General features: G+C 42.4%; 1 protein-coding gene and 1 non-coding gene across 6 annotated transcripts in view; one reads left to right on the forward strand and one right to left on the reverse strand.

Annotated features, from left to right (window-relative positions):
• The window catches only part of NEK7 (NIMA related kinase 7), a 146,030-nt gene extending 131,930 nt beyond the window's left edge, over positions 1-14,100 (reverse strand). For 3 of the 5 annotated variants that reach the window (XM_024732229.1, XM_024732226.1, XM_024732224.1), the window contains exon 1: positions 13,814-14,096. The gene's annotated coding sequence lies outside the window, so the exon portion shown is untranslated. Of the gene's footprint in view, positions 1-4,524; positions 4,739-13,813 lie in introns of those variants that run through there. The other 2 variants (XM_024732228.1, XM_024732227.1) reach the window with 2 other exon arrangements.
• Positions 14,101-21,267: 7,167 nt separating this feature from the next.
• Positions 21,268-21,340, forward strand: TRNAV-CAC (transfer RNA valine (anticodon CAC)). Its single transcript has one exon. It is a non-coding gene; the product is annotated as a tRNA-Val (tRNA).
• The last annotated feature ends 252 nt before the right edge of the window (positions 21,341-21,592 follow it).

The raw sequence follows: 21,592 nt of genomic DNA on the forward strand, positions 1-21,592 counted from the left end.
ATTTGGGTCTTCACAAGAAATACCTTACATGTCATACTTACAGCTGAAGTCAGGCAGCAACACAGAAGCTAACTTTTAATTTCTCCCAGGATTCACTGAGTATTTACTTACCTTTTAGTGAACCTGCCCTTTTACGTGAGGAAGGCTGGACAGGCCCTGACACACCTTCCCCAGACATGCTCACCTGCTTCCACCTTCCACGCTGATGACCCCAGAGCTGCTCCCCAGCCGGACTGCTCTGCAGTGTTCAAGCCACATGCAACCACCAGCTACCTACTAGACAGGTCATGCGGGCCTCCCACAGGCATCCAAGGTCCACGAGAGTGAGGCCTTCCCCACCCCCGCCCCACCAAGAAGTCATGTTTGTTCTTAACTTGGGTAGTTCTGGCGAATGCACATTGAATGAGAACGGAGGAAGCTGTTCTGTACTCTCGGCGTAAACAGCAGGGCTCTGAACTCTACACTGATCTGGTTAATATTTCTTCTCCTTTGCTCTTCAGCACTAGGCACTATGGTAACTTTATCTAAAACTGAGGCAAAACCTGTATTTCCTTGTATCTTAGAGTATTTCAACTTTCCCTTCCCAAGCCAAGTGGAGGGATCTGCGCCCTTCTGACAGTCACTGACTGGAAGGTGTTCCGCGTGGGAGGCCATCTTGGCACTGCAGTGACAAGGGAGACCAGAGGTAAGTGTATTTTGCACAGAGCTCTGAGAAGACCTCCAAAACCATACGAGACAAGGTTTGCCCTCCTGACCCCCATGATCATACTCCTTCTGCTTATGAAGGAGGACAGAGACAGTCACAACTGCAAAAGAATTAGAAAACGTAACAGGGAGATGAATCAACTCTTCACGCGTAGTCAAAGACATCTAAACCCCTGCCTTCAATGAGGCAGCAAACACCAGGACACAAATAAAACATCCTAAGAATCTGCAAGAAAGTGAAGGCTCTCATGTCTTTATTTCATCCCATTTCAATGAACAGCCACAGCTACTCAAAGATGGGGGACAGGGGTAGGGAGAAAAACGTGCTGGAACTGGAGATAAAGGACAATATCACCTACCCAGACCCTCTGCCGTGACTGTGGCCCATGCCAGACACCCATCCGCTTGCTTTCTTATCTTCTCCAAAACTCATTCAGCCACTTTTTGACCGCAGCTAACGTGTCTACCAGTGGCTGGGAATACAAAAAGCACTGAGGCAATTCCAACCCATCAGGTTATTCGTAGGGGAGACAAAGAAACAGACTTTACAATATCAGGAAACAAGTATTCCACCAGACGCCGTGGCAGGGACTGCCAGGACAAGAGCTGACGGGAAGGATGCCCAGGCAGCCTGGCAGCCAGGCCAGCCCTGCAGAGAAAACACCGAGGTGCGTCTGAAGGAACTGTGAGAGCTGGCCGGGCAGAGGACGGGGACGTCCCGACTGACGCAGGGAGAGCGGGGCCACCACAAGCAGGGCAGGAAGACAGGAGCTAAGGACGCAGCAGAGCAAGCACCAACGCCCAAACCGCAGTTAGGAGACTAAGGGATTGGAAATTATTCAAGACAATAGTTGAAGGATTTTAAACAAGGGAAAAACCTACCTAGAAACAGGTAGAAGGTGTTGGGGGTCTTTCCTTAAAAAATGAATCAACGAGTAGATAGACAAACAAATAAATTTAACTTAATCCTAAATTTTAAAAGGGGGAAAAAGTTAGAGGACGCTAAAGGGGGAATCTATTTTTTTAACAAAAAGAAAGAAAGAAATAGCACTTCTTCTTGGTAATCTTACTTTTTCTTGGTAATTTTAAAGTATAGTATAGGATCGCTTAAGTCTGAATTTTCAAATATAAACTAAGTTTCTTCATACATCTCATAAACCAAACTCAATACATTTTTTTAACAAATATATCTGAGGTCCCCTTTATAATAACCTTGATTCTATTTTGATGCTAGTTCCTGACCTGCCATTAACTAAGAACCAAATAAAGAAGTATCAAAGCACTATAGCTTTTACCCCTATTAAAAACAAAACTTGAAACCATAAAGGTACAAGTAACTCTTTATAATCACATCACAGGAGAGGAAAGGGTCGATCTTCTGAGCACAGTGTTCAAGACCTTTGATAAGGTGGTACCTTCCCAGGTTAACTGCCTATGTGTCTCTTCTTGAGTTCATGAATATACAATGTATTTCTGGTCCATTTGGCTTGGCCTTTAAATGTTTTTTAAAATAATTATTGACATTTTGATTGTTCTTTTAAACTTCTAGCAATTAAAAATATGAAAAGATACTAAATAAAACGTATCTGAAGTGGAACAACTTTTTACTATGTCAGAATTTGATGAACACAAATCAAATGATAATTTTCCATCAATTCAAAAGTAGTAATTATTCCTAAGAAGGGAATAACTTAGTTCAACATTTTCTCCATGAGGGGATTATCAGAACATCATAATGGAATTCATTTGGCAAATATATACAGTAAGCACCTTCTATGGGCAGAGAGAGGTTCCTTCCCCTTTACAGAAAAGCCAAACCACTTACCTTGAACTAGGAATGGGCTAGCCTCTAAGGAAGGGAAACAGAAGGATACTTGGTGAACACCTTAGTAATAAGTCAGGTTCAAATCAATGTCATCTGACTCCTGGTCCTGTTTCAATGTATGTCCTAATTAGAGGAGCTCAGTTCTTACTTTGTTCCTTGTTGCCCAAGCCTCTAATTTATACATAATCACCCAACTGGTCTCTGTCCTGACCCCACACCCCTCTCCATCCCCACCAACTTCGTGTCTGGCATATACTCCCGTTTTTTTCCCAGTCCTGGTTCCCATCTCACCCCACTCTGAGATCTTTCAAAAATTCAGAGTTCAGACACCAAGCCCAGGTGAGACCTTTACCCATTTCACTGAGTAAACCTCCCTCAGACCAGGCCCTGTGGGCCCCTGTGTCTGCCATTCACCCTATACTTCCCTGAAATCAATTGCTCAACTGTCCTGGACGTTCTCTCACTACTCGTATCTACCCAGACCTTCTGCCCCATACAGGCTCTGGGATGCAGTCATCTGCCATTCCCTGAATGGCCAGTTCTGACAAGAATGGTCCCAGACCCTGCAGGAAACACAAATATGTACAGGACATGATTCACACCTTCCAGAAGCATATATTCCAGGGAGGAAGCTAAGACAAGTACAACTACAGGGAGAGTCGATAAGCACTAAAGGCCTAAAGAAGCAGAAGGAAGATTTCTTTGTACTTTTTGTGTAACATTTGAGCAGAGTCTTAAAGGATAAAGATGATTTTTAATCACTGAGATTGAACAGCTGAAGTATAAAAAAAATGGAAATTAAAAGCAGCTAGAAAAGCATAAAGATAAAGCAGAGGCCAGAAAGGGTACAAAATTTATCAAAAAATGGTAAGTTGTCAGATGGGACCAACATCTGGGGGAGAATAAAGAAGTGAATCTGGAAAGGCAGGTCAGGGTTGAGGCTGAAGACAGAGGTCCCGATATAGAGCTGTTAAAGACGGGTGAGCCAGGAGTGATCATACAGATAGTTCTGCTCACGCCTGTCTCCCATCTTCTGCAATTAATCAAAACTGAGTTTTAAAAGCATAAAGATAGATCTTTGCTTAGATTATTTGTCTACTCACTGTGAGCTACTTAACAATACCCCCAAATTTCTTTCTTCAACCTGTGAATTGGTGGGACCCAGTAGGAAAGTGGGGAGAACAATAAAGGAACAAATGGGAAAAGGAGGATCATAAATGGGAGAGACACAGACTCACCCTTACAGCTGCCGCAGCTCTCCAGAGAGCGAACGGCCTGCCTCTCTGCTTGCAGGCAAGCATGCCTTCCAAATTCAGAGAAAGCTGGCCTTGATTTGAAACTAAGCTTAACATCAAATGCTGTGCAGCCAACTGGATCATCTTTCCAGGGGTCTCAAGATGCATACGCAAATACCCAACAAACTTCACAATGAAGAAAAATGGATGTTCATTTGGGTCTTACTCTGGAAACACTGCCATTCAGAGGCTGACAACCCATCTCGTGAACAAAAAAGGCCTAGGAACTGTAGCGTGCCCTGCAGGGACCACAGCCCGGGAGACAGGGTGTCCTGGCAACCTGAGCACATCGTTGCAGCCCAGGCTCCTTTTTATTAACTGAACCATTAATCACACCCCATGATCTCTCTCCTAAGCCAGACACTCAACTCTTAAACTGAGTTCTGTGGATATTAATTTAACTCACCCTAAGACCCTGTGCTTGGCCTCTGAAAATATACAAAAACGAACCTGGACTCAATCCAGGACTTCAAAACCTTCTTTGTCAAGCTGTCTCTTCTTACATTATTTATGATCTACATATGTATATGTGTATAAATATATATTTCTTTAAGGTGGGTGTAGAAATGGTGATAAACAAAAAAGGCCTGAATTTATTGATACACTCCAAATTAATTAAAGAAAAAGGTAAAAAATCACTGATAGAAAGTAGTTTTAAAATGGCCACGTAGGCTTGCTTAAGTAAAGAACATAACTTACATGTTAAGGCCTGTATCTGGGACAAGGAGGGCAGCTAGAAAGGACTCGAGAACCAGCTCCTTGTTATCGATGGAAAAAGGAACAGGTTAGTCATCACGCCGTCATCACGCTGTTCCCAAACACTTTCCAGCTCGGCCAGATAAGCAGGACAGGAGAGCCTGGCAAAGTCAAACCCAGGAGCAAGAGAGGGAACTGCAGGTAGAGCTCGGGCCTTGGGGCCTGGAGGCAAAATCTCTGCTGCCAGGCTAAGGGCTTTGCCCTTAAGCAAAATGCAAACCATCTCGACGTAAGGGAAGTGGTAAGCCTTCACACCCAGCTGAGAAAAATACCCTAAAAATGCCAAAAATGGTGAGAATAGCACACAGCACAAGCAGTACACTCAAGGGGGACCGTTTGGTTGGGACAGAACTAAAATTAACACTTAGATGTACTATTTTCTCTCACTAGTTTGAAGTGGAATTTTCTATTATTACTCAATTCTTATTTATAGTTATATGTATTTACCTAATTTATTTTAATTGATTTATAACACTGATTTCAGTAATACCTGGCCACCAGTTGAGCTGAGACATTGGCTACATATGCTAGAAGGGTCTGATAACTAAGTGTGAACTACTCCAAGGGCCACACAGCCTCAGTGAGAAATGATGGTAGCAGCAGGGATGGACTTCCATCATAAATAATTTTTTAAATGAAAAACTTTTTTAAAAGGCCATGTGGCATTTCTTACTGTTGCCTGAGGAACACCTCCATTAAAATCGCTTGCACTACGTCAGAGAACAGTAGCTTTCCAATCTGTGTATAACAACCATCTGGGGTACTTGCTTTTAAACGCCAGTGCTTGTACTTATCAAATCAGTGTTTCTGACACAGGCATTGTGAGGACCATAGTTTGAGAAACACAGTAATAGGACAAATGCTTTGAATACAGCCTACCATGGTGATGGCAAGAAGGTCACTATGTATTCTTGAACAGCTATACAAGTTTTCTAAAAATTATTTTCAATGTACAGATAGATATAACTATTTCAAGGAATCATAAGACAAATCCTTTAGGATTGATTTGATTAATCTCTAATAACTGCTTTGTAAGATAGGATTTTCACTGAAACAGGGAACACATATAATAAACAAATGAGAACCAACTTAAGAGAGAGGCATGGCTACAGAGAAAAAGGAAACAGACCATCATGATCTCTGAATCATGGCAAAAGAAGAAATTAAAGGGAGAAACTGGTCAGTGGGGCTAACAAACGTTTCAGTTATACATACTGTGCAAGAAGCAACAAGGACACGTAAGTTATTGTCAATACAGCAAAGTGACAAACAAACAATGAAGCCTGGCCCTCATGAATCAAGGTATCTAATATAATGAAATGTGTTATTTATGAAATACTGACCAAACAACCCTGTGATCACCCAGGAGCTTTCTGGCCTTTACTATCTATCTACCACCTCTAACTAAGGACTGCTTCCTTGGACTGGCCTCCATAATGGGAATTTCTTCTTCTTTGATCCTATTTCATAGTCAGGATATAGCAACATACCCTAACGTTCCTCGTTCTAGAGGCAACAGAAATACTTCCCCACTACACAGCTGGGCTCTCGAATATTTGCTGACTTGAATCAAGGCCCTGATATGGGCAATCAGAGGTGCAATGTCACTCTATCCTCAAGTCTTTTTTTGAGCACGTACTGTGAATGCAACAAGACTGCTAATTCAAGCAAGTGAAAACAAAACACCATGCCTACTGCCAAGAGCATGACAAAGGTAACCACACACAAGGCAATATGGACTATTAAGGAATCTAGTGGAATGTGGATTAGCAAATTCACATCCTTGAGTTTCAGTTTATTCTCACATTAAAAGAAAAGGCCAGTTTAGACAATTTATAGTTTCCTTCCAGTTCTGAAAGTATGTGATTTAGTGAATTATGGACTTAAGGTCTCCTAAGGGAAACTACAAAATAATGGTGAATGGAAAATTTGATTTTGGAACAGCTCTTCTATGGTAGTATAAAATACAAACTGCAGATGACATATGTACAGGATAACCTGGGTACCTTTATCTCTCAGGTACAATCTCTGTACAACCTTAAAATATTCTGTTCAGAACAGAAAGACCAGAAATCTTAAAAATCTTTTGTGTGGTGAAGAATCTGGGAGGGAAAAAAAAAGTACAGATTTTGCTTGTTAAATTTTAAGTGTAAGTGAATAGAAGTAAAGATGAGGTCATCAGGTGACCCTAATCCAGTAAGACTGGTGCGCTTTTAAGAAGAGGAGGAGACACATGAAGAAGGCCACATGACACAGGCAGAGACTGGAGTGGCGCACCTATCAGCCAAGGAGCGTCCAGGACGGCCGCCAACACAGAGGCTGAGAGAAGGGCATGGGGCATGTTCTCCCAGGAGCCTGCACGGAGAGCACAGCCCTGTGGGCAATTTGATTTCTGACTTCTGACCTTCAGAACTGTGAGCGTAAACACCTGTTGTTTTAAGCCACCCAGTTTGTGGTAATTTGTTGGGGCAGCCCTGGGAAACTAATACAGGAGGTGTTAAGTACCGAACCCAGAGCATCCATCACCTGCACCGCAGCAGTCAAGGGCCCCCAGAATAGCAGCGCCATCGTGAGCAGTGGCTGTGTAGTCCCAGGCTGGTGGCTTTCTGATCACGAAAGAGGCAGCAGCTCCCTTGGTGGCCCACTATTGGGAAACCTTGCTAGAAGCTCAGACTCCCTCCCAGCCACCAAATACTATTAAACATGGTGTAATAAATTCCTTCCTACTTAAAAGAGAGAGGGAGAGAACGATGAGAATAATTAGAAGAGCAGTGGGAGAAGCGCCTAATAAAATACAATTCTTCATCAACAGCTGATACTTTGAACACTCTAGGTCACAAAATGACAAAGTGAAGTTGAAAACAATATGCCATTCAACAACCAAAATGTTTATCAAATGTAGAAACTTCATTAAAACTTTATTTTAGGTGTATATTAAAAATGTTTTTAAAATGCCACTTTTCACTGAATACCTCACCTGCTACTATGCTATTCTAAATGTGTCTAAATACCAAAGACTGTTAAACACACACACACACACACACACACACACACAAAAGAAGTGAATTTGTAGGTTACCATAAAAAGTTGAGAATAAACATCAAGTTATTCCTATAAAATCAATCCATCAATAAACATTCTTCTTGTATAATGTCTTTCAATTTACCTGTACTTGTTAAATAACAAACCATGCTTAGAAGTAAACTATTTGAAATAAGGACAAGCTATTTGCCTGAAATAAATTACCTATTGTCCAGTTCTGGGTATCTTTATGACAGTATGCAAACATATCCCATTATTTTACTATAGGGTTCAACAGATATAAAAGGCAATGGAAGACTGGCAACTCCTTACATTTTAGAGGTATAACAATTTTTCATAAACATGTCTAACTGTTCCATTTTTCCAATCATAATACATAGAGGATATGTGGCTTTGCTATGGTTACGACCACAAAAAAATTAGAGTAATTTGCCAGTTAAGTAGGAGAATATGAGAAAAATATCTTAACAATAAAAAAAAAAGAATTGGAAGCACACTAGAAAGAATATTTTAATTTTTTCCATTTTTGAATCAGTATTTAAGTATCTTTCTGCAACTCTCACTTTTTTTGTTGTCCAAACTATAACCCCCAAGGCTCTTGTGGCTTTTTCTACCTGAGGAACTAAGGATTACTGCCCTCTCCCCACAAAGTTTAGTAAAAACATTAACTCGTGCTGGGAACAATTAAATTATAAATATGGAAATCACAGGGCAAAACGGAAGAATAATTAAGGCAGAGAAAGTAGAAATGGCAGCAGAGCTGGGTAGGAGCCTCTTCAGGTAAAGCTGGGCAGCAGGGCCTGCCATCAGAAGAAACTGAGAAGACCTGTTTTTCCCACCACAAAATGTCCTAAAAATAGAGAAAGAGGTGAAATGAAACTAACACTCACTGAGCCTACTACCCTCCTTCTACAAAGATGTTGTCATTTACTCCTCAAAGCAATGTGACCTGAGCTGAGAAAACTAAGGTCTGAACAAATCAAGTAACTCAAGCAAGGTCAGAGAGTCGGAGAGAAGCCTGGGCCTTAGTCTTTTTCACATCATGGTAAACAGAGAAAATGATATTTGTGCAGCAAGGTCACACAAAGAGAAGAGGCTGGTAGCAGCTGCTGGCAACTAGCCCGGAAGCTCTGAAGCCCCAGGCCCCGCCCCGAGGGGTCAATATTTCGGCCCACCCAGAACCCACTCCTGGCTAGGACTGGGAAATCCTTCTGTGTAAGCTCAAAACTGTTGCCTTTTCCATTCCATTCAACTGCTTCTCAGCAGCTGCAACCAGGTCAGCCACAGCTAACTCTACTGAAAGCAAAGAGTCAGGTACCCCGCAAGTACTCCCAGGCCACAAACGCCCGTGACTATAGCCTCTCCTTACAAATGCAGGCCCTTTTTAGAATTTTTTTTTTTTTTTACTGGAAAAAAAGTCTTTTATAAAAGACTTATCAATAAATAAATAAATAAAAAGCTTAATAAAATGATTAAATTAGAATGCCAAAATAAAGAAAAAAAGGCTTAGTCAATTTTTCTAACAAGAAAAAAAAATCTGTGCACCCTCTTGCTCATGCCAGAAATTCTCTCTAACAGCAGAAAAAGCAGTCACTCCAGTCGACTTAGAACAAAAACTACTAGTTAAAGAAACACAGCAAAGCACATTCCTTCTAGGGCTATCAGTCAATCAAGCAAAGAAAAATGTCTGACATCAGAGTCCATCTTGGCTTAGCAACAAGAAGGAAGCAGAGAAAGGGCAAATCCATTGAACATCACAGGATGGGTGTGGGATCCCCCCCCCACCCCGAGGCAAAGAATGACAGAAATCCCTGAACAGGTGAATAAATCTGAAAGAGGCTGATATATTTATGAGGCCCCTGAGACTAAACACAAAATCTGGCAATGAATAACTGGGCGTTATTCTGAGAGGACTGGGGAAGATCAAGAGAACGTCATAAGGGATCAAAGGACCAGAAAAGGCGAACACAGTGCTGTGGAAAATCCCTGTCAGCCCAAACATCCATCCTAGAATCAGGTTTAGACCCTTGGTATTACCTTCTAGGGCAGAACCGGGCCTCCAGCCTGACTGTATAAACAAAGTTTTACTGGAACACAGCCACACCCACCTGTTCAGGTATGTCCACGGCTACAGTGGCAGTAGCTGTCACAAAGACCATACGGCTCACAAGGCCAGAAATATTTACTCTTTCATCCTTTAGAGACAAAGTCTGAGAACCCCTGTTCTCTACAAAAGCAACCTGGTACGAAAAAACTGCCTTTAATGACTTACACTGATTATCAATAGAAGACCAATGGCAAGATTTACAGAAAGGTCTATTTCCATTAAGTAACAGAAAACATATAAATTTCTAAAATTTGATAGACCAATTAAATAACTTCCATTCAGTTACACACTATTCCGATTAACACTTTGGATAGCTATTAGCAAACAGCTCATTGTATCGGCTCGTTATATACATAGTATGACAGCTGTTATTTTAACAAAAGTTAAAAAAAAGAAGTTATCCTGCTCAAAAAAATTAAGGAATGCTTCAAGACCATCTATCTGTCCTTCTCATTTCCACTGCTCACTAAAAACCATGAAATATATTCTCTGTTTTCCTTATTCTGTAAAGATATATAATACACAGGGATAATCAAACTATTAATCACCAAAAGAGGAATCAGCAGTTTAGGTTTTATAGCTCTAAGAATGAATGGTTCTACATCAGTTCTATGTATAAGTTCAAAATTTCTCAATTGCCGTTATATCCTGCAGATAAATATATTTGATTACAATTATATAAATTCCCTATAAAATTGAAGGGAGGAAGAAATGAATTGAAACATTCGAAAGTATGAAGAAATGCTTCTTAAAACATCTTGTTATACATTTATAGAAATGCTGATAAAATAATTGCTGGTAAGGCAATTCAGAGCAAACATTAATCACACATGTCATTTCCAAAACACCCTTAGTATTATGCTAAGTTTGCTGCCATGTTTTATGAATGATGTACTAAAACACCTACCCACATAACTCTTGAGCACATATTTGAAGGGACAAATATATTAATTTGAATGAAACCAGGAATGTGGACAGTGTATTGCTTTATGCAGCTGCCCTGCACATTTTTTAAACACCAAAGCCTGTTTTAAAAAAAAAATCAAACAAAACCTGAAAGGAATTTTGGGGACCTATTACCTAATTAAGCAACTTCTTTAACAAAACTGCATTAAGTAATCGTTATTCTCTCCTCTCCAGATGCCCTTAACAGTGGCTGCACTAGTAATACTGGAAAGATACATTTTAAAACATCAGACAGTTCCAATGAAAACAGTTTTTGGTTCTAGAAACACCATAAAACTCTCTTAATGATTTCTCTGACTACATATTTAAGTTAAAAAAATAAGAAATCTACATTTCAGTAAATGCACAAGAGTCGGGAAGAAAAAAATGTTTGCAATAAACCAGAGCCTCACACTGCCAACTGCAACCACCAGAAAGATGAAGGGAGGGGAGTATGAGATCAGATACTCCTGCGCACAAACTATACCCGCGTTCTGGTCATGTGGAAACTACAAAACTGAGTTTTACTATTCGGGTAGGTTAACACCCGAGGCCTCAAACCTCCCCTCCCCACCAGTACGCGGCCATCATACCAGGCGTGCTTTCCTCATTCCTGGAGTAAGTGCTGCTTTAGGGGCTGGAAAAGCGCTCTTGAAATTGTCCAGCCAGGACAATGTGTGAGTGGGAAAGGGCGTGGAGGGCGCTGCAGGTGTGACCCGAGTCAACGACCCCGAGCAGCACAGCAGTGCAAACTAGGAAACGAGTCTGCACTCCAGGGACGGTCTTTACTTTTTTAAGTGAAAAAAAAAATTTTTTTAACTGTGGAAAGAGTCCCAAGTAATTGTAAAAACGCTTAAGGATTGGGATTCTGACATTTCTTGGTTTTCATTTTCAGATAATTTCAAAGAACGAGGAGGGGGCTCGTGAGAGAAACGCGTAAAATGAGGAGGGGGCTTGTGAGAGCCCCTCCTCCCCTCCATTAGTCACACCAACCGGTGGATCCAAAGCGCGGCTGAACCTTGAAAGGAGACGAGCACCACGGGGTCCTAGGAACCTGCCGCTGCGCCCGCCTCATTTTACGCCTGTTTCTCTCACAACCTCCCCTTACACTGCCCGTTTACCCCACACGCCCCCCCATCTCACAAGCCCCCTCCTCGTCTTACGCGTTTCTCTCACAAGCTCCCTCCTCATTTTACGCGTTTCTCTCACAAGCACCCTCCTCGTTTTACGCGTTTCTCTCACAAGCCCCCCTCCTCGTTTTGCGTGTTTACCTCACAACCTCCCCTTATCTTGCCCGTTTATCCCACACGCCGCCCCCCTCCCTTGAGCCCCCGGGGCCGGGGGAAGTGCCCGCCCTCCAGCGGGAGCAGCGCCGTCCTCACCGCGCATTGGCTGTGGAGGCCGTCAGTCTGAAGGGGGCGGGGCCTCCTGCTCGAGAGCCGAATCTCGCGACCGCGCGTCTTGCAAGGTCCCGGGCTGCCCCAGACCCCGGGAAAGCAACCAGCTTCCACTAGGCGTGTCTTAGCCTTTTAGTTTCGCCGCCCTCCTCTCGCCGTCCCCATAGTTTCTACCCCTTTGACGCCTCCGAGACGCAAAGTTTTTCAAAGCTCCAACATCTCTCCCCCACCCCAGCAAGCTCCCACCTAGTCCAGGGCCAAGCTGAGGATGCTGCGGTTTTAGGAGTGAAGCAACCTGTGGACTGGATCTCCTCGACGGTAGCGAGGGATCCCTTCGTCTGGAAATGAAGTTGCTTACGCTTTATGTTAACCGTTTTGGGGGCACTGGCCTTCATCAAGCGTTTATAGCCAAGAATACTCGGCATCAATTCTGCAAGAGTTGCCACAAAGCATTACAGAGTTAATTGTATCTCTATTCACCCTTTCAGTGTTTGTCTGATAGTCCCAAACGTACCATAAACTTTTCGAGTGAAAGTACTATGCCATTCTCCGACCACACCCGGAGCAGCTCAAGCTCCTAAACAGAATAGATGGGTCTCACACACACATTCTGTACTTTATTCTGTAATGCAACCTGGCGAGACACTCTGCTGTAGCCTGCTGGGAGTGTGCATACTCCTTGAAACTGCAAATTCCTTGGAGAAGGAATTAGAAACAGTGGTTCTAATTATAACGGGTACACAATGCTCTACAAACCATGGGCATCTGATCGTTTCAACTGCATCCTTAAGATCAGTAGCCTCAAAGGAGGGGAAAAATCATCCCACTTCTGCAATGTTTCTGACTTTCAATTCCATCACCAACAATGCTCAAGGTTGGAAACATCTTACAGTAAAATAAGTATATTTTTAGTATCTATCCCTAACAAGGCCTACAGCTGTGCAAGAACAAGATTCACCTGTTTGAAACATCATCTCCCAAGGCCTACAGTATATAGGAAAGAGGTAACAGGGATTCTTAAATCTCACTGTAGGATCCTTCCTCTAGGTTGTGTTCGATTCCTGACCCTGTCCTGGGGCAATGTGGTCTTACTTTTCTCCTTTCTTCTCTGCGCTCCCCTTCGCCTCTCTGGCTTGGGCCTCAGGGTTCAATGTCTTTATTTCTTTTCCATTGCCACTATCACCAACAGTGTTCGCTACTGCCTTGCAATCCCTCTCCCTGACGCTTCCTAGTCCTGACAGAGTCCCAGGAAAGCTCCTTCTCCAACAGGCCGGTCACCCTCCCCGCACTTCTCAAGGCCGGTCTGCAAGGCTCCCACCACCCACCTCTCCTCAGAAGTTCGCTCTGCCCAGTCCGGCTGAAGCTGACGGCGGACAGCTGAACCCAACCAATCCGCGTGGAATAAATAACCGCCGCCGCCAATGAACGTGCGGCGGGAGGCGGAACTTCGCCAAGTTCCTCGGGTCCCCGAACCGAGACCTGTTGCGCCGCAGCCGTGGCCGCGGAGTTTCTTAGATACGGCGGCGGCCTCGGACGCTCGAGCCGCACGGGGCACGAGGCTCTCGCCACCGCCCACGACCGGACCAAAGCCCCCGCCCGCTCGTCCGCGCGCCCCGCACAGCCTCCTCTCCCCCTGGCGGGGTCCCGAGGCCGCCGCGCGCGAGCCTGACCTACCTCCCCTCCCGCCTGGCTCCCGCAGGCGGCCCCGGCCCGCGCGCCGGAGACCCCGGTGGCGACTCACCAAGAAGCGGGGAGCTCTCCGTTCTCCGGCCGGCGAGGGACCCGGGGCGGGCGGGCGGCTCGGCCAGGCGGTGCCGCGCACAGGCCCGCTGGGCCAGGGGCTGTGGCTGCTAGGCCCGGAGCGCTGGCCACCTCCCGCCGCGCCGCCCCCGCGAACGCTGCAGGCACGGGGACCCACCCTGTGCACGGCGAGGCGCGTCCGGAGCGCGAGCTTAGCGGCGGCCCATCCTCCCAAGACTCCCGCTCCTCCTCCAGCGGCCGCTGCTGTCAGGAGTGTAAACATCCCGGCATCCCCGAGGAGGGGGCGGAGCGGGCGTCGGCACCGCCCCCACGCCGAGCCCCGCCCCCGAGCCCTGCTCTGGCCGCAAGATGCATCCGCTGGCCTCCGCGGAGGGACCCCTCGACTTACGCGCTGGAGCCCGGGCGGGTCTGGAGAAGCCGTCCTGTGGTCAGGCCGAACCCTATTACCCTCTTTCCGCCAACTTCCCTCCAAGCCGGGGGTCGGCTGCTTTTTGAGAACTTTATGTTTAAGTGCCCTATTTGCAAGCGGTCAGCCGAATTGGTGACAACGCTTTCTTCTTCTGGATCATAGCGTTTTGATCCCATCGTCTTTTCCTAGGTGAGGTAACTGCCTCTGCGCTTGAGAAACTTACATTAAAGTAAGAGACCCAGCTTAGAGGACAGTGGCTTTTAGGACATTCCTGAAAGCGGAACTACCTGGTTTGGTCCCTAAGAGTCTTTGGGGGATGGAAGGACATTTGTTATATCCCAGAACCCTAGTACATGGAACTGCAGAAGGAATGCTTTGAATTCAGCCGCTTCGCTACTTCAGTAACCTGACACGCGTTACCGGAGGACACGGCTAGAAGGCAGTATAGAGTCAACCACACCTTGATTGTAATCTCAGCTCAGGGGTTATTAACTCTGAGTATTATGTTATTTCATCTCTCCCAAGTCTCAGTCTCTTTAAATGTAAAAGGAGAATAGTAATAATACCTGTCTCTAGAACTAGGCTAGAATTAAATGAGATACAGCAAAATGCTGAAGCACAAGAGCCTGGCATAGAAGTGCTCATTAAGGAGTTGCTATTACTCCTAGGTCCGTTCACTAGTTTGGCTTCCCAACCAAAGGGATTCAAGCTAAGAATGAGTAGATTATAGCTCAAATGCTTAAAATGTTAAAGCCATGGAATTAAGATTTGGAAAGTTTACTTTTAAAACGAAAATAATTTAAAATCTCAATAGTAGATGTGGACTTCAGTGGTTAATAAAGTGTTAATAAACCTGCTAGACACTGTTCTAAGGAATAAAGATAAACCCTTACCAAGATACAAAGTCCCTGCTCTCATGGACCTTATATTGTAGAAAAGGTAATAATAATGTAATAAGCCAATAAATGCATACTATGTCAAACGGTGATTCATTAAAAAATAAAGCAGGGTATGAATGGAGAGCCATTGAAGGGTGACCAAATCGACTTGGGTTTGCAGAGAATAGCTCTGCTGTGGAGAACAGATTCCAGGGTAGAAACTAGTCAAACAGTTAAAAGACTAGTATAACAATCAGGTAAAAGATATTGATGACTTAAATTGTCGTGCTAACAGTGGAGGTGATAAGAATGGTCAGATCCCAGATATATTTCTGGTATATATATATTTCCCAGATATATTAAGATACAGCCAACAAGATTTAACAATGAACTGAACTTGGGGTAGGAAAGTGGGCAAGAATGAAGCCAATGATTTGGCATTTGAACCAGGTTGCTCTGTCGAGTCCCACCAAATCAAAATCAGTCAAGTAAGGACGGTGTCACTTGAGTTATACACAGGCACACCCAGCAGGGAAAATAACCAGATATTCCCAGGATTAAGACATTTCACCCTGGTTAAGGTTTCTAAAAACTATCTTTTGTACCACCTTTTAGAAATGTACATAGGTCGATAGGTAGATAGATAATCAATAAAACACGCTTAATTAAATGAACTACACATTTGGATACGGACCAGACATTTCATTGGTATGAGGAAAACACATATCCCTCATGAACAATGACTGATAGGGAAATGGATCAAAACAGAGCTCATGAAGCCCTAGAAGTATCCTATCATGGCTAAATGATGCCCAGAGTGTTGAAAACATCCCTATGTGTCCTGTTTCTTCACCTTAAAAGACTACAAAGCTACAGCTAGATAGTGTACAGTGTTTCAGAAGTTGTGAAGACTCTCCAAATCCAATGCACTTTCTATCTATGACTTTTCATCACCTCTGTGCTGATAGGGGAGGTTGTCCCCTTGCCCTGGGCCCCTGGCCTAGAGCAAATGCTCATGGAAAAGCAGAGAGTTCTGGCCAAAGAGGCTCCTCTGGTCCCAGGGATCATTAGAGCAGAGTTCAGCTTTAAGTGCTTTTCTATTCATCTCCTCACCAAGCTTGCTTCAAAAATGCTTGCCTGGCTCCCTGAAATGCACTAATTACAGTCCTTTATACGTGCTACTTAGTGTTTATACCTAATTACCATGCAATACTTACCGTTAACAATCAGATTAACTTCACCGTAAATGGTACTTGATTATGACACTTAAAACCTTTCATATATACGTGTTATTATATATGAAAGGTTTTAAGTGTCATAATCAAGTACCATTTACGGTGAAGTTAATGCTAACACATATATATGGAATTTAAGAAAAAAAAATGTCATGAAGAACCTAGGGGTAAGACAGGAATAAAGACACAGACCTACTAGAGAATAGACTTGAGGATATGGGGAGGGGGAAGGGTAAGCTGTGACAAAGCGAGAGAGAGGCATGGACATATATACACTACCAAACATAAGGTAGATAGCTAGTGGGAAGCAGCCGCATAGCACAGGGAGATCAGCTCGGTGCTTTGTGACCACCTAGAGGGGTGGGATGGGGAGGGTGGGAGGGAGGGAGACGCAAGAGGGAAGAGATATGGGAACATATGTATATGTATAACTGATTCACTTTGTTAGAAAGCAGAAACTAACACACCATTGTAAAGCAATTATACTCCAATAAAGATGTTAAAAAAAAAAAAAAAACATTTCAGTTTACACCCTGTCTACATGTTTTGTTATTCATGTAGCTTTGCTGGCCCGCACAATGAAAAATACAAAGTAGAGGTAGTACTGATTATCAAAACCATTTTTTATCTGTAGGTTAACCCAGACCTGATGTACCATAGCAATTCAGGGTCAGTGCAACTTCTCTGTAAGGAGAGAAGCTTGCTAAAAAAAATGTTTTCCTGATGAAGAATGATGAAGTCATATTAAAAATAATTCTCCTTTGAAAGAGATCCTAGCCAGTGGGATAGACCAGAAAGGTCTAATCTTCTTGACTCATACACAGTGCTGGCAACAGGTGTACTTAAAAAGCAGCTAGTGATCCTGGCAGCCGCTGAACTTGGCAGCTGACTGGCGATGAGGCTTAGTCAAGCTGTTGAAATGTCTGGACTAACCTGGGCCAAGAGGAAGAGGTCAAAGTGCACACTGCAGACAACCCCAGGGAGATCACTTTCCTCGGGGCCTGGCTGTGGTCACTGTACAGTGGCAGAAAATAAATCTCTACCGTGCTGTAAAAACACGAAAAATATTTGAAAGCTACTTTTTCACTTTCCTGGCCTCTTGCATGTGATTATTAACGGATCATGCAGATGAACTTCCCTTTAAAGCAATAAAATCTGCCTTAATGTTATCCTGCCATCAAACACCTAGAATTCAAAATCACAGAAAGACAACTTTGCTATGTCCCATTTATCTAGTTCTGTACTTTGAGAAGACAGTTCATGGTTTATTTTAGCAGCATACTGACGGCGGCTTTTTCCCAGCTATTTTTGTAGTAGTTTTAAAACTGAGGAATCATTTCAACACTGTATATATATATGTGTGTGTGTGTGTGTGTGTGTGTGTGTGTGTACACACATATATGTTAGATATATATATATTTAACATAGGGAAATGTAATATTTTATTTTATTTTTAAAAATATTTTTATTTTATTTATTTATTTATTTTTGGCTGCATTGGGTCTTCATTGCTGCCCGTGGGCTTTCTCTAGTTACAGCGAGCGGGGGCTACTCTTCGTTGCAGTGCACGGGCTTCTCACCGCAGTGGCCTCTCCCGTTGCGGAGCACGGGCTCTAGGCGCACAGGCTCCAGTAGTTGTGGCACGAGGGCTCAGTAGTTGTGGCTCGCGGGCTTAGTTGCTCCACGGCATGTGGGATCTTCCCGGACCAGGGCTCGAACCCGTGTCCCCTGCATTGGCAGGCGGATTCTTAACCACTGCACCACCAGGGAAGTCCCTAATATTTTATATTGGTTACAAAACAAGAAAGAAACAGCACAACTGGCCGTTTATGTTAATATCATGATTTCCTCTGGTCAACAGGATTCAACTGAATCTCTACTTTTTGACTCTTACTACAAAAGCCAGAGGGCCAATATGCAGTAGGCAAAGAGTCAAAGCAATGAAGGAAATATACTCAGGAATGATTTTCCTTTTCACACTGGTACATCCCATCCTTGATGTGGGACCAAACTGAGGCCATTTCCCAGGGTGCCCTTTCCTCCACCTTGGTGGCAACTTCTCTGATCTATGCTAACAGAAAGCCCTGTTAAAGATAAATCTAAAGAGTGCAGGTTTCTCTGGAAAATTTTGTGTGCATGTGTCTACCCTGAAAGGGGGATGCTACAAATGCTCTGTGATTTCACAAAGTTGAATGGGAATATCTCAGAGTCCTGTCTAATTTCTATCACCCTCTACCACTTCTGTGCTCTCACTTCTGCCTTGGGAGGCACCAAATTCGTTCAGGTCTGAGCAGTTGAAACAGTTGTCTATTTCCTACAAAGGAAAGAAAATGGAAAATAATGTTTTTCTTCTTGCTTTTAATATTTCACATAGATAAATTGAGAGGCTGCCCTTAGACTACAGATCCAAAAGGGCATCACTAACAAAGTCAATACAAGAAGTGAAAAGCTGCATCCAATGTTGTTTTCCTCTTTCTAACCCTCTTTGCTCACACTTGAGCCTTTATTGCTTAAAATATGCATCTCTTCGATCTTCTGTTTTCAGCTGTTCTACTTAAGGGTGGAAGTGCATTTAAAAATACCTCAGTAATGATTTCTTCAGCAGTTCAACTGCACAGTTAATGTTCAATCTATTTGGAAATACAGGATGTGAGTAAAGCCAGATTTGGAATCATGCCATGTCAAACTCAAAGATATACTGAAATCAGGCTCTCACTGTCTTTATGACAATAAGCCTAGTTAATCATAAATACCCTCAACACCCTCCATAATTCTGCCATTGAATTCACCATCAGGTAAAATTCAAATTATGGAGACACTTTATTTCTTCTTTTTTAGAATTAATTTTTATTGGAGTATAGTTGCTTTACAATGTTGTGTTAGTTTCTGCTGTACAGCAAAGTGAATCAGCTATATGTATACATATATCCCCTCTTTTTTGGATTTCCTTCCCATTTAGGTCATCACAGAGCATCGAGTAGAGTTCCCTGTGCTAGGTTCTCATTAGTTATCTATTTTATATATAGTAGTGTGTATGTGTCAATCCCAATCTCCCAGTTCATCCCACCCTCTCTTCCCCCCTTGGTTACCATAAGTGTGATCTCTGTCTGTGTCTCTATATCTGCTTTGCAAATAAGTTCATCTGTATCATTTTTCTAGATTCCTCATATAAGCAATAGTATACGATATTTGTTTTTCTCTTTCTGACTTACTCCATTCTGTATTACAGTCTCTAGGTCCATCCACATCTCTGCAAATGGCACAATTTCGTTCAAGATGTGGTACATATATACAGACATCTTATTTCTTTAATCACTCTGTCATATCAGCTTTCCTATGGAAAAGTTAGCATTATGTAGAGTAAGAGGTGCCTGGGACAACACTTCCTAGAACAAAACAGTCATTTCCAAAGCTTGAAAATTGGGGGCAAAAATCAGAAATATGCTTAAAAACTTGGTGAACTTCCGATCCTTAAAATTCAGGGCAAGAACCTTTAAATTCATAAACCATTCAAGTACTGGGTGAGGCAAACGAATATTTATCTATAGATTTATTGGATAATTTCTTCTTTGAAAGAGTAGAAGACAAACAGTAGACTGTCACCCATGGAAACCGCAAACAGTCCTAAATGGACAATTTTGTTACATTAGCCCATTAGTGTTATTTATTGCTGTATTACTAATAGGTTTATTTAATCTTCAGAACTTTTAAATTATTTATATAAATATGTACTTATTTTATATTTTTATTATTTTTAAAATATAAATTACTTTTAAAGTTGCTCATATATATATATAAGTAACTTATAAAATTATTTAAGAATATATAAATATACACACACATAGCGTATAGTTTGGGCAACAAAAGTATGCAACTTTAAAAATTCTGTTTTGTTTTTATTTGTCTTTTCTTTGCTCATATTGAAAGGTAAAGACAATCACTTTTTTCTGAAGACAAGTAAATAATAAAAATATTACTTCTTCATGTTCTAAATTACATGAAATTAATACTTCCATCAGGCCTATATCTTGTAACTCCAATCTAAATAGTTAGGTATGTTTTACAGTTTTCCAATAGGAAGTTTGTAGAACTGTCAGAATATAAACTAGAAATGATTGGAACAAAACATGAAAATTAGTCGTGTCATGTCAATGATTGGTTAGTTTTAATTTCCTATGTAAAATTTTTAATATACATTTCTGTAATTACTACATTACCAAGCCTTTATTCCTAATACCTAGCTAGTGAGTTTATGGACAATTACACTATCTTGAAATCTAAATATGTAGAGAGATTATATTAAGTCAGAACAATCATATCATCTGAATCTTTGCTGCTGATTTTTTAGCCCCTGAAAGCTAGAATCTACTTTTATTACTTTCAGAATCTAATATTTTAATTCTTTTTATGGATAATCTATATATTTTCCTGTTTCATGATTCTTTAAATTTACGTGTGTACAAAACTATACAAAAATCAAAACCAATACCCTCCTCTATTTCTTAACATATACTGAGATAAATCAGCTGCTGTGTTAGGAGATCTTCACACCTTTGATGGGGCAGCAGCTCATGGTCCAGTTCTGGGACCAGTGCAGCTTTGGGATGGAACTTCATCTGTGTTTTGCCCCTGGGGTTCTACCTGGGATGCTGGAGTATGACGTGAAGCAAAGAAAAGGTGGTGGGGCTGAGGTGGGGAACAGAGGTACCAACTGTAACAAAGCACATGGAGGTTTTCCAGGCATCACATCTCAGGGTAGCAAAAGGAGGATGACCCTCATGCACTAACAGGCTTGCTATTCTCCTTTACTAGTAAAGCAGAGTAATAACCTGCCTTAAAGTAAAACATGAGAAACTTACAAAAGATATGGCCTAAAATTAACTGCAAGAAAAGAGTCCGTAAACTTGGGACATCCCTGGTGGTCCAGTGGCTAAGACTCCGCACTCACAATGCAGGAGGCCCGGGTTCAATCCCTGGTCAGGGAACTAGATCCCACATGCCGCAACTAAGACCCGGCACAGCCAAATAAATTAAAAAAAAAAAAAAAAAAAAAAAAGAGTCTGTAAACTTGCAAAGTAACCTCTCAAATATCTCTTCTCTACTGAAATTAAAAAATGTAATTTAGCTCATCTTTCTGGCCTGTCCAAAAGCAGGAAGATGGGCTAGGTTCACATAAGCTTACCTGTTAGCTTACTAAATCACAGAAGCTCACACACAAGCCATTTAGCAATCCAGCT

The sequence above is a fragment of the Neophocaena asiaeorientalis genome, unplaced genomic scaffold (genome assembly GCF_003031525.2).
Source record: "Neophocaena asiaeorientalis asiaeorientalis breed wild unplaced genomic scaffold, Neophocaena_asiaeorientalis_V1.1 scaffold896, whole genome shotgun sequence".
Lineage (NCBI taxonomy): Eukaryota > Metazoa > Chordata > Mammalia > Artiodactyla > Phocoenidae > Neophocaena > Neophocaena asiaeorientalis.